An 11,231-nucleotide genomic window follows, 5' to 3' on the forward strand; every position below is an offset into this window, starting at 1 on the left:
ACTGTTGCAGCTTGGATGGGATGTGCTACTATATCTACCATATTCGCCAGACCTGGCACCATCAGACTGTCATTTGTTTTGTTCTTTACAAAACGCCTTGAATGGTAAAACCTTCACTGCTGATGAGGATACCAAATTGTTCTTGGAACTGTTTTTTGCCAAAAAAGATGAGAACTTTTTTTTGCCTGAAAGATGGCAAAAGTTGATTGAACAAAATGGACAATATATTGTTTAATGCAGTTTTTGTTTCCCCTGAAAAATTCACCTTTCATTTACCAACAAACCAACAAACTGCAATTAGTTTTTGGCCAATCAAATACTTTCTAATGCTGTTGTGAATGTATATGTATGCACACCATATATATCGCATGCACATTATATATATACATCATAAATTGCATATACTTAATGATACTTACATGTGTTTCAGATATATGTTAAATAAATATTTATATGCATATATGCTTGAATACATACATATGCATGTATGTATATCTTTTCCAAATTAACAAGTGTGAAAACTGAGCATACAGAAAGACATTCATCCAGGGTCTCACACACAACACATCATGAAGATGATGCAGCAGCCTGGGAACTCTGAGTGCGACATTTTACCTTCCTGAAGCTGCTCACTTGAGGAAACATGGAGCAAGTTCCTGCCCTGATGAAGTCAATGGCCACAATTTTGATTGACTTCAGTAGGTCTAAGAGTTCACCCATAGCTGGTGATTTGCACTAGCCTCACAGTAATGTAAAGTATGTCTGACTTGCAGGTTATATCAGTACAGCTCTCTTATTCCAGAAAGACTTTTACCCCCCGCAACAACTCATGCAGCTTCCAAAATTGTGTTAGATTATGGCATTTAACATTTATAACTTTTCTTGGTATGCCTGTAAAAAATTTTATATGAAAACTCACCACAAAAATAACTCAACACACTGTAGTATTGAAACAGCTGGACAGATATTGAAAATCATTTATTTGTTGATAAAATCATAAGATGGTGTGAGTTTGAAGGGACCTTTAAATGTCATTTAGTCCAACCCTCTGGTCACTGTATTCACTGTCAACTGAATGTTATCTTGAACATCCAGATTTTGTGAGTGCTGCACAAATATATTGGCAGTAATGACAAGCTGTCTTAGAATTTGCAGACTTAGTGCTGGTTCAATGGTTGGACTTGGTGATCTTAAAGGTCTTTTCCAACCAAAACCATTATATGATTCTGTGATTCTAATTTACGATGCAAAAGTACTAATCGTATTTAATCTTAAACTACTTTGTGTAAGGAACAATACGCACCAGTGGAGAGATTCAGCAGCTTAAATTCCAGGTATGTGAAACTAAACATTTAATTAGAAATATGACAATAAGAAAGATAGAAAATGTTGAAGAAGGTAATTGGTTTTCAGTTCTGGGAAAAGATAAATGAAAGAATATCCCCTTCATTTTCAGTATTCACAGCACAAAACGGATAACAGGAAGGTCTCAGCAGTTTACTTTTAGCACACTATCCCCAGATTTTGTATCTTTTTATTTCGACTTAAAAGCATTGCTTTGTCTCCAAGTTTCTTCATTTCAGATAAATCCTTTAAACATATTGACATCCCACTCTGGGGCCTTTCTCAGAAAGGAGCTGCCTTTAATCAAAATCCTCTGTAACAGCTGAACTACCTTAACATGTTAACAGCATCCTTTCAGATTAGTGTTTTACTTTTCCAGCACTGTTTTTTAGGTTTGCTGGTACCATGAGCCAATCAGAGATGTCCACATAACTGAGGTTGACCTGGGCTACCTCATCCTAACTGATAGTATTTTAGGTTTTCCCATTATTAATTTATGTGCCACAGTAATTACTTTTATATTGTAAATATGTGGTAATAATCCATTGGGAAAAATCACAAATCTTACCCTAGCAGGGGAAATTTCTCACTACTCACGCTGACAGAGATATAATTGCTTGTGCTGTGGCTCCCCTCCTGCAGCTGCAGCATCCTGCAGGCTGAGATCAGAGCTGAAAGGCCACCCAGAGGAAGCCCTCCTGCAGCTCCCAACCTCCCTCACTGGCTGGTGCTGCATGGTGGTGGGACTGCCCATGGGAGCACAGACCCCCATGGAGTGGGCAGGACAGGGCGTGTTTAGCGACCTGCAGGAAACATTCATGAAGTGTGAGATTTGATGCGTCAAAGCCTTTTACAATTTGCCCTTGCAAAAGGGCAATTTGGTTTCCACTGTGCCTTATTCCTGCTTTCTACGGAGAAGTTCCTTCCACTGCGTAGTTTTAGGGCCCAGGATGGTACTAACATGCCCCAGAGGGTAAAAGGAGCGTAGCAGAGTGTGGTAACATACCTAAAGGCACGAGAACCATATTAAATCACCTCAAATAAATCTTAGCTGTCACACAGAAGTTGTAGGCCTCTGAGCAAGACAGAGACTCCAGCTCCTCACTTTCTTTGTCCTTAAGAGGGCAGCATTACAATACAATGGAGCATCTCTCCGAGTTAACTTTGAATCATCGGCACCTTAATCTGTTTTACTTTCCTTAAACTTCTTTTTGATTTTTCTAAGGCTGTGTACGTTGGCTTTGTCAGCTGTGCTTTGTCCCAGCGATGCAGTTGCAGCCATTTGCCTATTTAGGCAAAGGTTATAAGAGTTTAGTTAAAAAAAAAAAGGAAGGACCCTTCATATTGCTACAGAAGAGTATGCAGTGGTGACACATGAAAATAAAACAAGAATTTGAACAAACGTGAAGCATTTTCATTTTAGATAAGTAGAACCTTCTTACACAAAAGTAAGCTCAAAATGTCAAACCAAAAAGTGTCAAACCAAAAGTGGTTTTTTGTTTTGTTTTGTTTTGTTTTGTTTTAATTTTATTTTAGCACATTGGTAAGAGCTAGAACCTCAGGTTTGCACTTGATTTAGCTTTTAACACATGAAATTGTTCAATGCACAGGGAGAGGAGTGCCTCACAGTCCAGTCTCCCCATCCTGCACTGACAGAGCACCTTCATGCCCCCACCCCGAAGCATGATGCTCACTCTCCCCACAGGGATAACTCCCTGCTTTTCACATCACAGAGTCCCCATCTGAGAACTGTTACTTCCACCCCAGGCTGATAGAAGGACAGAGCCCACATCTCAGCTGTCCCAGCTCAGGGAGCTCTGCATACTCCCCTCTGAGAGCTCCCTTTATCGTCCTCACAGTCTGGGGTAGGCCCCAGACAACACTGCCGTTGCTGTAACTTCACTTCCATCTCACGTAGACCCAGGTATTAGCCTTTTCAGTGCTGCCACAGCGCACAACCACTCTTAACAACTCCTGAAAAGCCACCACAGAGCTCCCGTGCTACAGGCAGTTCCTGGCAATGCACCACTACCCTCCTGTTTCTCTCATATATGTGGATCAATAATCAGATTCAAATACAATGTGGTTGTTTTGGCTTAATGATACTCTACCTATTTAACTCAAAGGGCCTAGGGAGTGTAAAGCTAGCTTCATCCCTGACCTTGCAATCACAGCTTGAGAGAAAAACTTGCTAGCAGTTGGTGTTGGCCACACAGACACAACAGCAGTTTCTGGGATTTTGCATGAAATAGTACTTTGAATGGAATTCTTTACATGTTTAAAGTTAAACAGGATTTCAGGATTTGGTTCTATGTTTTTAAGTTTAGGACACTTAGAAGGAAATACTTTTGTTTAGGAACTGTCAGAGGAATAAGCTAAGAATATAGAGAAACACAGAATCACAGAATGGTAGGGGTTAGAGAAGCAGGCCTCTGATTTATTACAGAGTGATGCTTTAGTAGACCTGGATCTAACAACACTAATTCATTTAAGGCTATCCTGGTTCTCTGTAAGAGAGTGAAAGCTGTCAAAAAGATAGTTGCTTTGAAGAACAGTGACTAGCATTTTTTATTTCTTTAGTATACCTTTACAAATTTAGCAAAATACTGCATAATTTTCAAGACATTCCTCTGTGATGCATGGGGTTCCTTGTTACTAGGTAGAGCAAGACCAGTGAACATGCTTGAACAGGATCTAAGATTTGATTAAATTCTAGTGATTTCAGAAGTTTTACTGTTTATTGGGTCATTTAGTAGCCTTTTTATATGGCACAGAATATGGATACATTAACTTTTTCAGTAGAATCATGCTCATATCATTTATAGCATCCACTGGGAATGGGACATCTGATTACATCTGTCACCTCAGTACTATATTGGCTACATTCTCTGTCTTACCAGCACACAAATGAGACTCATGCTGCTAAGGAGACAAGATTCCCAAAACTAAACCCAAGAGTTCATTAAAAGGTTAAACAGGCAGTAATCCACCAGGTACTCAGAACCTCTCAAAAGCCTGCTTATTGGCCTTATCACCTCTCTCAGTTCTTGTAATCTAACTCAGGCTGTTCCCACGCAACATGAAAGAAGGAAATGAAAATCAATGATTTTGTCAGAGTGATTAATAGCCAAGACTGATCCTTGGGCTCTTACTGAGTATATATTTTAAAACTCTGAATAGTTGACTAAAGGTACTTCGAAAGATTTTTCTTTTTGACCTGGATGGATGCTACATTTAGTCAAAAGAAACTGTACTGGAAATATTGACTTTTTAGGAAGCCATATACTTCCAGAGCAGACCTGTATGTATTTTATGGTGAACTGTGCAGTTTCTATGATCTGTGGGACACTGCCTTATTTCTTCTATGCTTCTTTTTTTTTTTAAACATACCATTATTTTATTTTTACAATTTTAAGCATAAAATCCAGAGTAGGACTCCTGAGTTCTCAGTCTTCATTTCTCATTCATTCATGGTGTATTCATGGTCAGATAACTTAATCACTTACGGCTTCTATTTCTTCATTAATAAAATTGGAATTTATCTAGTTCAGACATTTTGAGGATTTCTGAGTTGCTCAAGTAGGTTACAGGCTTGTATTTCAAGCTTGGCACTTTCTAATGGTTGCATAAAAGACAAACGTGATATATTCCAATACACAGTCTGCACAAAAGAACAGAGCTATTGAACAGCCAGTGGGAAATGCCACAACTATAAAACTACAGACTTAAAGATAACAGAACTAGGAAAGACATAAAGACAGTCATCTTCTTGCCCTGAGGCAGGATCAATCTGACTGCAAACATCCCTAATAGTCAATTGTCTATCTTAAAAAGGACCAAAGAACAACTGAGGCAATTTCTTCCAGTGTTTAACAGTCCGTACACACAGAACACACTGAGTTTTCTCCCCTGTTCTATGTCAAAACAAAGTCTCTGTTCCTCTAATACATCTTTTCTTCTTAGGTTGTTGTCTTCCTAGTAGATGTGAGAACCTTGTCATTGCACACCAGCCCTCTACCTATTTGAAGGCTGCCACTATATATTTTCTCACAGACTTTTTTTTTTTTTAGTTACTGAAGGTCTTTCACTAAAGTCTGAGTAGTTTTGAGCCTGCTTATCTTTCATTCTCGATCTGGATGGTAGTCATTCATCACTCATTTATTATCGATTTGGTCCATATTTTTTTTTCTGGAATACAGGATCAAAAACTGGACATGTTGCTCCAGTTTTCGCCTTACTAGGGCTGTGTACAGAAATTATTAACCTATGGTAATGTAATACAGCAGTCTGTGCTTTCAAAGTAATATATAAGTTACTTAATTCATTACAAACATCACTATGTAAGGATTTTCAAAATGAAATTCTATCCTATCACTATGATTAATAGAGAGATGACTTTTATTTTTCTTCTTTTAACAATAAGTCATCTTTCTTAAGGAGTGCTTGATCTTCTATTTAATAAATATTTTCTTCTGCATGTCTTCATTGCTGAGTATACTGGACACTGAGAGTGATGTTTCTTGGAGCTGCAGTAATAAAATGCTAATAGTAATGCTTATAAATCTCAAATAGCTTACTTTAAATATAAATTGCATTTGATATTTAATGTTCTGCTTCTACCTCTAGGGGGTGTTTAGTAATGATCTGATAAAAGAATGAAAAAGAAGTATGCTGCATTTTGATAAGAAGGAAGTAATCTAGAACAATATACTCTAAAATTTTAAGTATATATTAAGCCTCAAGAAGATTCCATCATGCGGATATAGCTTTATAAAAATCTGTATTTTGTTTCTATTCTAAGTCTGTGTAGAAGGTCAAGGCCACCTCCCCTATTTTTAGGAAAACATTATGTTTGTCTTTACCTGTGTGGTTGTATTGAGCCTCATGCCTTTCTCAGGGAGAAGAGGAATTTTGATAAGGTTTAAAGCTGTGGAAACAAAGAGGAATATGAATTTGGGAAAATTTTGTCAGAGAAGGAGAGTAAATTTTTTGGACTACAACAGTAGAAATCTATATCACAGGTGCTCACTGAAAGTGAGTATCACTAAAGGTGGTTACTCCCTATCCGCTTTCCTCTGGTTTATAAAGGCCATTTCTTCCATGTTGGGTAATGTTCTTTGTGCAGCATCTCAGTGTGTAGCTGTGAAAGACAGACACAGCATAAAGAAAACAGGAGGTAGGAGGTAGAAAATATACAAGGAGAGAACAGGACAGTCTGGAAGGTGGATGGACAGTGCACAGGGTTCATATAATCACAGGAACTGAGTATAGATCTAGCCCTTTTCCTACAGACAGATTTTAGCTGTATAAAATCCTAGACTGTGCCCAGTTTACAGTAATGTGAGGTGATTTGTATAAATATGGTTTATATAGCAGGAAGACTGAAAGTAAAATGGAGTAGAGAAGAACAGGCTGATCTCTTCTCTCTGGTATCCAGTGATAGGATGCACGGGAATGGTTCAAAGCTGCACCCTGGGAGGTTGAGACTGGACATTAGGAAGCATTTCTTTACCGAGAAGGTGGTCAAACATTGGAGCAGGCTTCCTTGAGAGGTGGTCGATGCTCCAAGGCTGTCAGTGTTCAAGAGGCTTTTGGACAATGCCCTTAACAACGTGCTTTAACTTTTGGTCAGCCCCAAAGTGATCCAGTAGTTGGACTAGATGATTGCTGTAGGTACCTTCCAATTGAAATATTTCTATTCTATTCTATTCTATTCTATTCTAAATAGCTAGCGTTTTTCTACTGTTTTTATGTGTAATATTTCTGTAATTTAAAGTAATTAAAAAGATATGTTCCTTTACATGGCATTTCAATATATTCTAATTGTGAGAATTGTGCTGTTTTTCCCACATGCATATATCAGGAGAGAGTGCTGATTTTATTTTGGGAAAAAATAAAACTCAAACCATTTTCATTCACAGGTGAAACAATGAGTACAGTACTTTGATGCACTATTCCTTTCCATTCATCTCTCTTTGGACTTCTCTGTTCCTCTTGATGCAATTCCAACTTCTGGAGATAAAGAATGGTAAATCATGTTCGTAAGTCATCCATGGCATAGCATGTGGCCTTTGGTAGGGTTATGTGAGAAATGATCTTGACTCATCATAAAATCTCCATAAATATATACACTTTCTGAATTTAAAAACTATCAGGGCCTGTTTTGGGATACATTTTCTTAAAAAGAATGGCAAAGTCATGTTCACTGATAATTTTTTGTCATCCACTTACCATATTTTTTCCCACCCAGAGACAGATTCGATTAGCAGTATTTTTCATGCCTTAGAGAGCTACAACGTGCTTTTATTCAGAAAGGCTGCTTCATAGAAAGCAAATTAACGTACAGTTTTTGACAGTGCGTGCTGTATATCATTTAGAATAATGTACGATAAAATGAAAAATAATGGCTGAGGTCTGGTCCCATTGCAGATAATGGCAAAACTCGCATTAACTTTAAGCAGAGTGAGATCTGATTGTCTGAACAAATAGAGAAAGTCTCTACTCTGTCACTCCTTGACAGAGCCTTATTCCTCTGTGTTCATTTGTTGCCAGACGTAGCCTGTTTTAGGCCCAAATTCAGCTAATAAATAAGCAACCCTTATCACTGAAGTGCTTGAAAATGTACTTATAATGCTTTCTAGAGTAGAGATGGATTACTGGATCAGCCTTATGAAAATGAATAGCTAGAGTTTTCTCATTACAAATGCAAAAGATTTAAGGTTGGAAAATGCTGAATCAAATATAACTCCACGTCTTTGTGGATTTATGGTTTAAGATGATATACAAAACCAGGAATGTGATTTATCAATAAGAGTAAACAATTTTGTCAAGGTTAAGATTATGCACATAATTTATTTTCATTGAAAAGAATGGCAATTTGCAAATTACAGAAACAAAATGGAAGCGCTGATTAAAAAGATTATAAAAAAGCTACAAAGTGATGGTAATGTGTTCCATTTTAATGTGCAAATGGAAAGAAATATAGCTGAAAGGACAGCTGTACTAAAAAAGTCACTGTGCTTCATTTCAATTTGTTACCTTAAAAAAAACAACACAACTTTAAAATGCTTTATAATTTAAATTATTTTCCAAGCACAGATTCAGAGTAGTATGCATTTGCTTTTCTTCTAATTTCTTTAAAGATCTTATTATTTGGATATTTTACTTTGCTGGAACATTTGACTTGCTTTATCATAATGCATTAAGACAATTTTCTAAGCGAGGTACTTTATGTCAAATATTTAAATTAGCATATATTAATGCAGCAGTATAACAACTGACTTGAAAAAGATTATGCAATATGGAAAGTGATGCTACAGGCAGGAGTTTCATACATTATTTAACTATGATTCTTGTGTTTTATATCTTAATTTCTTATTTTCCCACATGGAGCTTTTTCTTGTTCACAAAATTCAAAACAATTGCAGAGGAAGATGTTTGTTTCTGTTGTGATTTCATCTTATTATTAAGAAAAAACACTCTCTTTTTCAATTTCCAGTTTGAACTGACTCATATTTCTTCATAAAACCATTGGTGGATGTTGCCTTGGAATATTCTTTTTTCCCCAGCAGAGCACCATTCTGACTGTTATTCTTGTCTGCATGGCATAGGGGAATTGTTTCAAACATCATGTATCATCAGTACCAAGGCTTGATGCTCAGTGATGTTCACTCCCTGTCTCGGAAATATGTAGCAGCATATTTATGAGGTGGAGAAGGGTTCATTTTTTCTAAAACCTCAAGGTTTTATGTAACTATACTGATAGTTCCTCACACAGCACATACAAATCAATAAACATAGGGAATATCTGCAATGAAAACTCATATAAAATAGTTTTTTAAAGCATGGAACACAAATAGAAATGCTTTCAAAACAAGACTTTTGAAATATGATGGATTCAAATCTTATCTGTACTTATGTAATATGACTCAGTCTGATACCTTAATTCATGCAGAGCAGTACCTCATTCCAGGAGCACTTCAATTAATATCAGTGTTGCAGATTAGGTTTGTACTAGGCTTACTAAAACGTGTCATATTAACACATTATTTTTCCGTCCATTCAGGCAACTAAGAGGAACATGTTTCACCACCATGTTTAAACATGATTGTTTTGTAGAATAAACAAGGCCTAAAAAATATTGACTTTAAGTTAATTAGAATTTGATTTAATGGATCTAGAGGACTGCAAATTAATCTTTTAAGCGGGGTAAGACTCCTTGCAAGAGTCTTTCTTATATAGGACTTTGTAAGCAACATATAGAATATAAATAGTAACTTCAGATATCTGTCATCCTTAAACCCATAGCATCAGTATGGACTTTCTTCTTTATGGAACAAGGAAATATACTTTAAAAGCAATGGGGAATTACCTCATTTGAAGGGGGAAAAGTGCTACTTGATTGAATAGATTTGTTTCCTTTTCTAAAATCTAAGTTTATATGATACTGTCAGACACAGATTGTAATGATCCATCTTTGTTTTAAGGTGTTGCATATTTCAAGAAACTAGTTGCAATATTAATGATTCTTTTAATAATATAGGGACCAGAATACTAAATTTCAGTATCCGTACCATAAATGTGCCAGTCTGGTCATAATAAATTAATCTTTCTCACTAGCTACTGCTGACTGTAAGAATGAAGTGAGACTCTTGTGTGCTTCTCAAAACATTTTTGCTAATAAAATTCATCAATATATCTGATTAAGTCTTTCACGGTCACTTTACATCCAGTAGCTTATTTATTTGACAATTTCTGGTTTGACAACTCAGCCTCCAAAACAAATTAAGTAAAGATGCAGAGGCCAGTAAGCAGTACAGATCTGTTTGCCCTTCTTTTGCATAAAGAAAATGTAGTGGGACGCAAGGCAAAAGAACTGAAGCCCAGAAATAGGTGCTGGAAAGATTATCCTGTTAAATTTCATGTAATACCAGTGCAGAGGACTCAGACAATAGTTTATCTTGAAAAGCCTCTGAATTTACATGATTATACTAATTTGTTCCAAACTATGAGCATGAAAATTAGGATTATGGGATTTATCAGATTTTATTTTTTTCAGTAAAACCGGCAAGAACGTTTTTATTACATGTTCAATTTTTTCTTACCTGTGATAAAATTATATAGTCTCTAAAGCATAAAGAGCATAACTTTATTTTCAGAAATGCATAGAATCCTCAATATGGTCATCAGGATGGGCACAGAGACCCTTGCAGAGGCACTGCTGCAGTGTGGCCACCACAGGTCAGCCATGGTCCTGCCTCAAGCAGTCTCAGGAATCCACTCGGCAGTTCTCAGCAACCCACTCCTCTCTCTTTTTTGAGGAGAGTTTTAAATCTGACTGAAGATCATGACTATTTTTTGAAGTCCACTTGTTTCATAAATAGAACTCATCATGAAGAGTTGGTTAGGAGGAAAGTAATCTGATTTATAGTTATTGATAATTTCCAGCAAAAGCCTTTCTGGTCTTGTAAAGCCAAGACAGGGCATAAATTGGGAGAGAAGATGAATTTAACGATTGGGTTTATTTGATATACACAATTGTTTGTAGGCTTAAGCCTCATTCTATCTACAGTTATAAATATTTATCTGAGTCATCTCAGTAAATGCAGTGTGCTTTCTAATGTGTATGTATATCGAGTGTAAAGATGGGTCTTGATCCTGAAAAGAGCTGTGCATGAGATTGATTTTGTACGATGTAAGTCATGATGAAACTGTTCTGTTCAGTAAATGTGTGCACAAATCTTTGCCAGATTAATGCCTGAGTTACCAGAACTACAAAATATTACAGGAAAACTATCAAATACACATACTGAAGAAAACAGAGTATTTAATACATCTTTTCTAATATTCTCTAGTTTCAGTAAAAGTAGATAATTCTTGAAGCAAGA

This window comes from Mesitornis unicolor, unplaced genomic scaffold (assembly GCF_000695765.1).
Source record: "Mesitornis unicolor isolate BGI_N332 unplaced genomic scaffold, ASM69576v1 scaffold20476, whole genome shotgun sequence".
NCBI lineage: Eukaryota > Metazoa > Chordata > Aves > Mesitornithiformes > Mesitornithidae > Mesitornis > Mesitornis unicolor.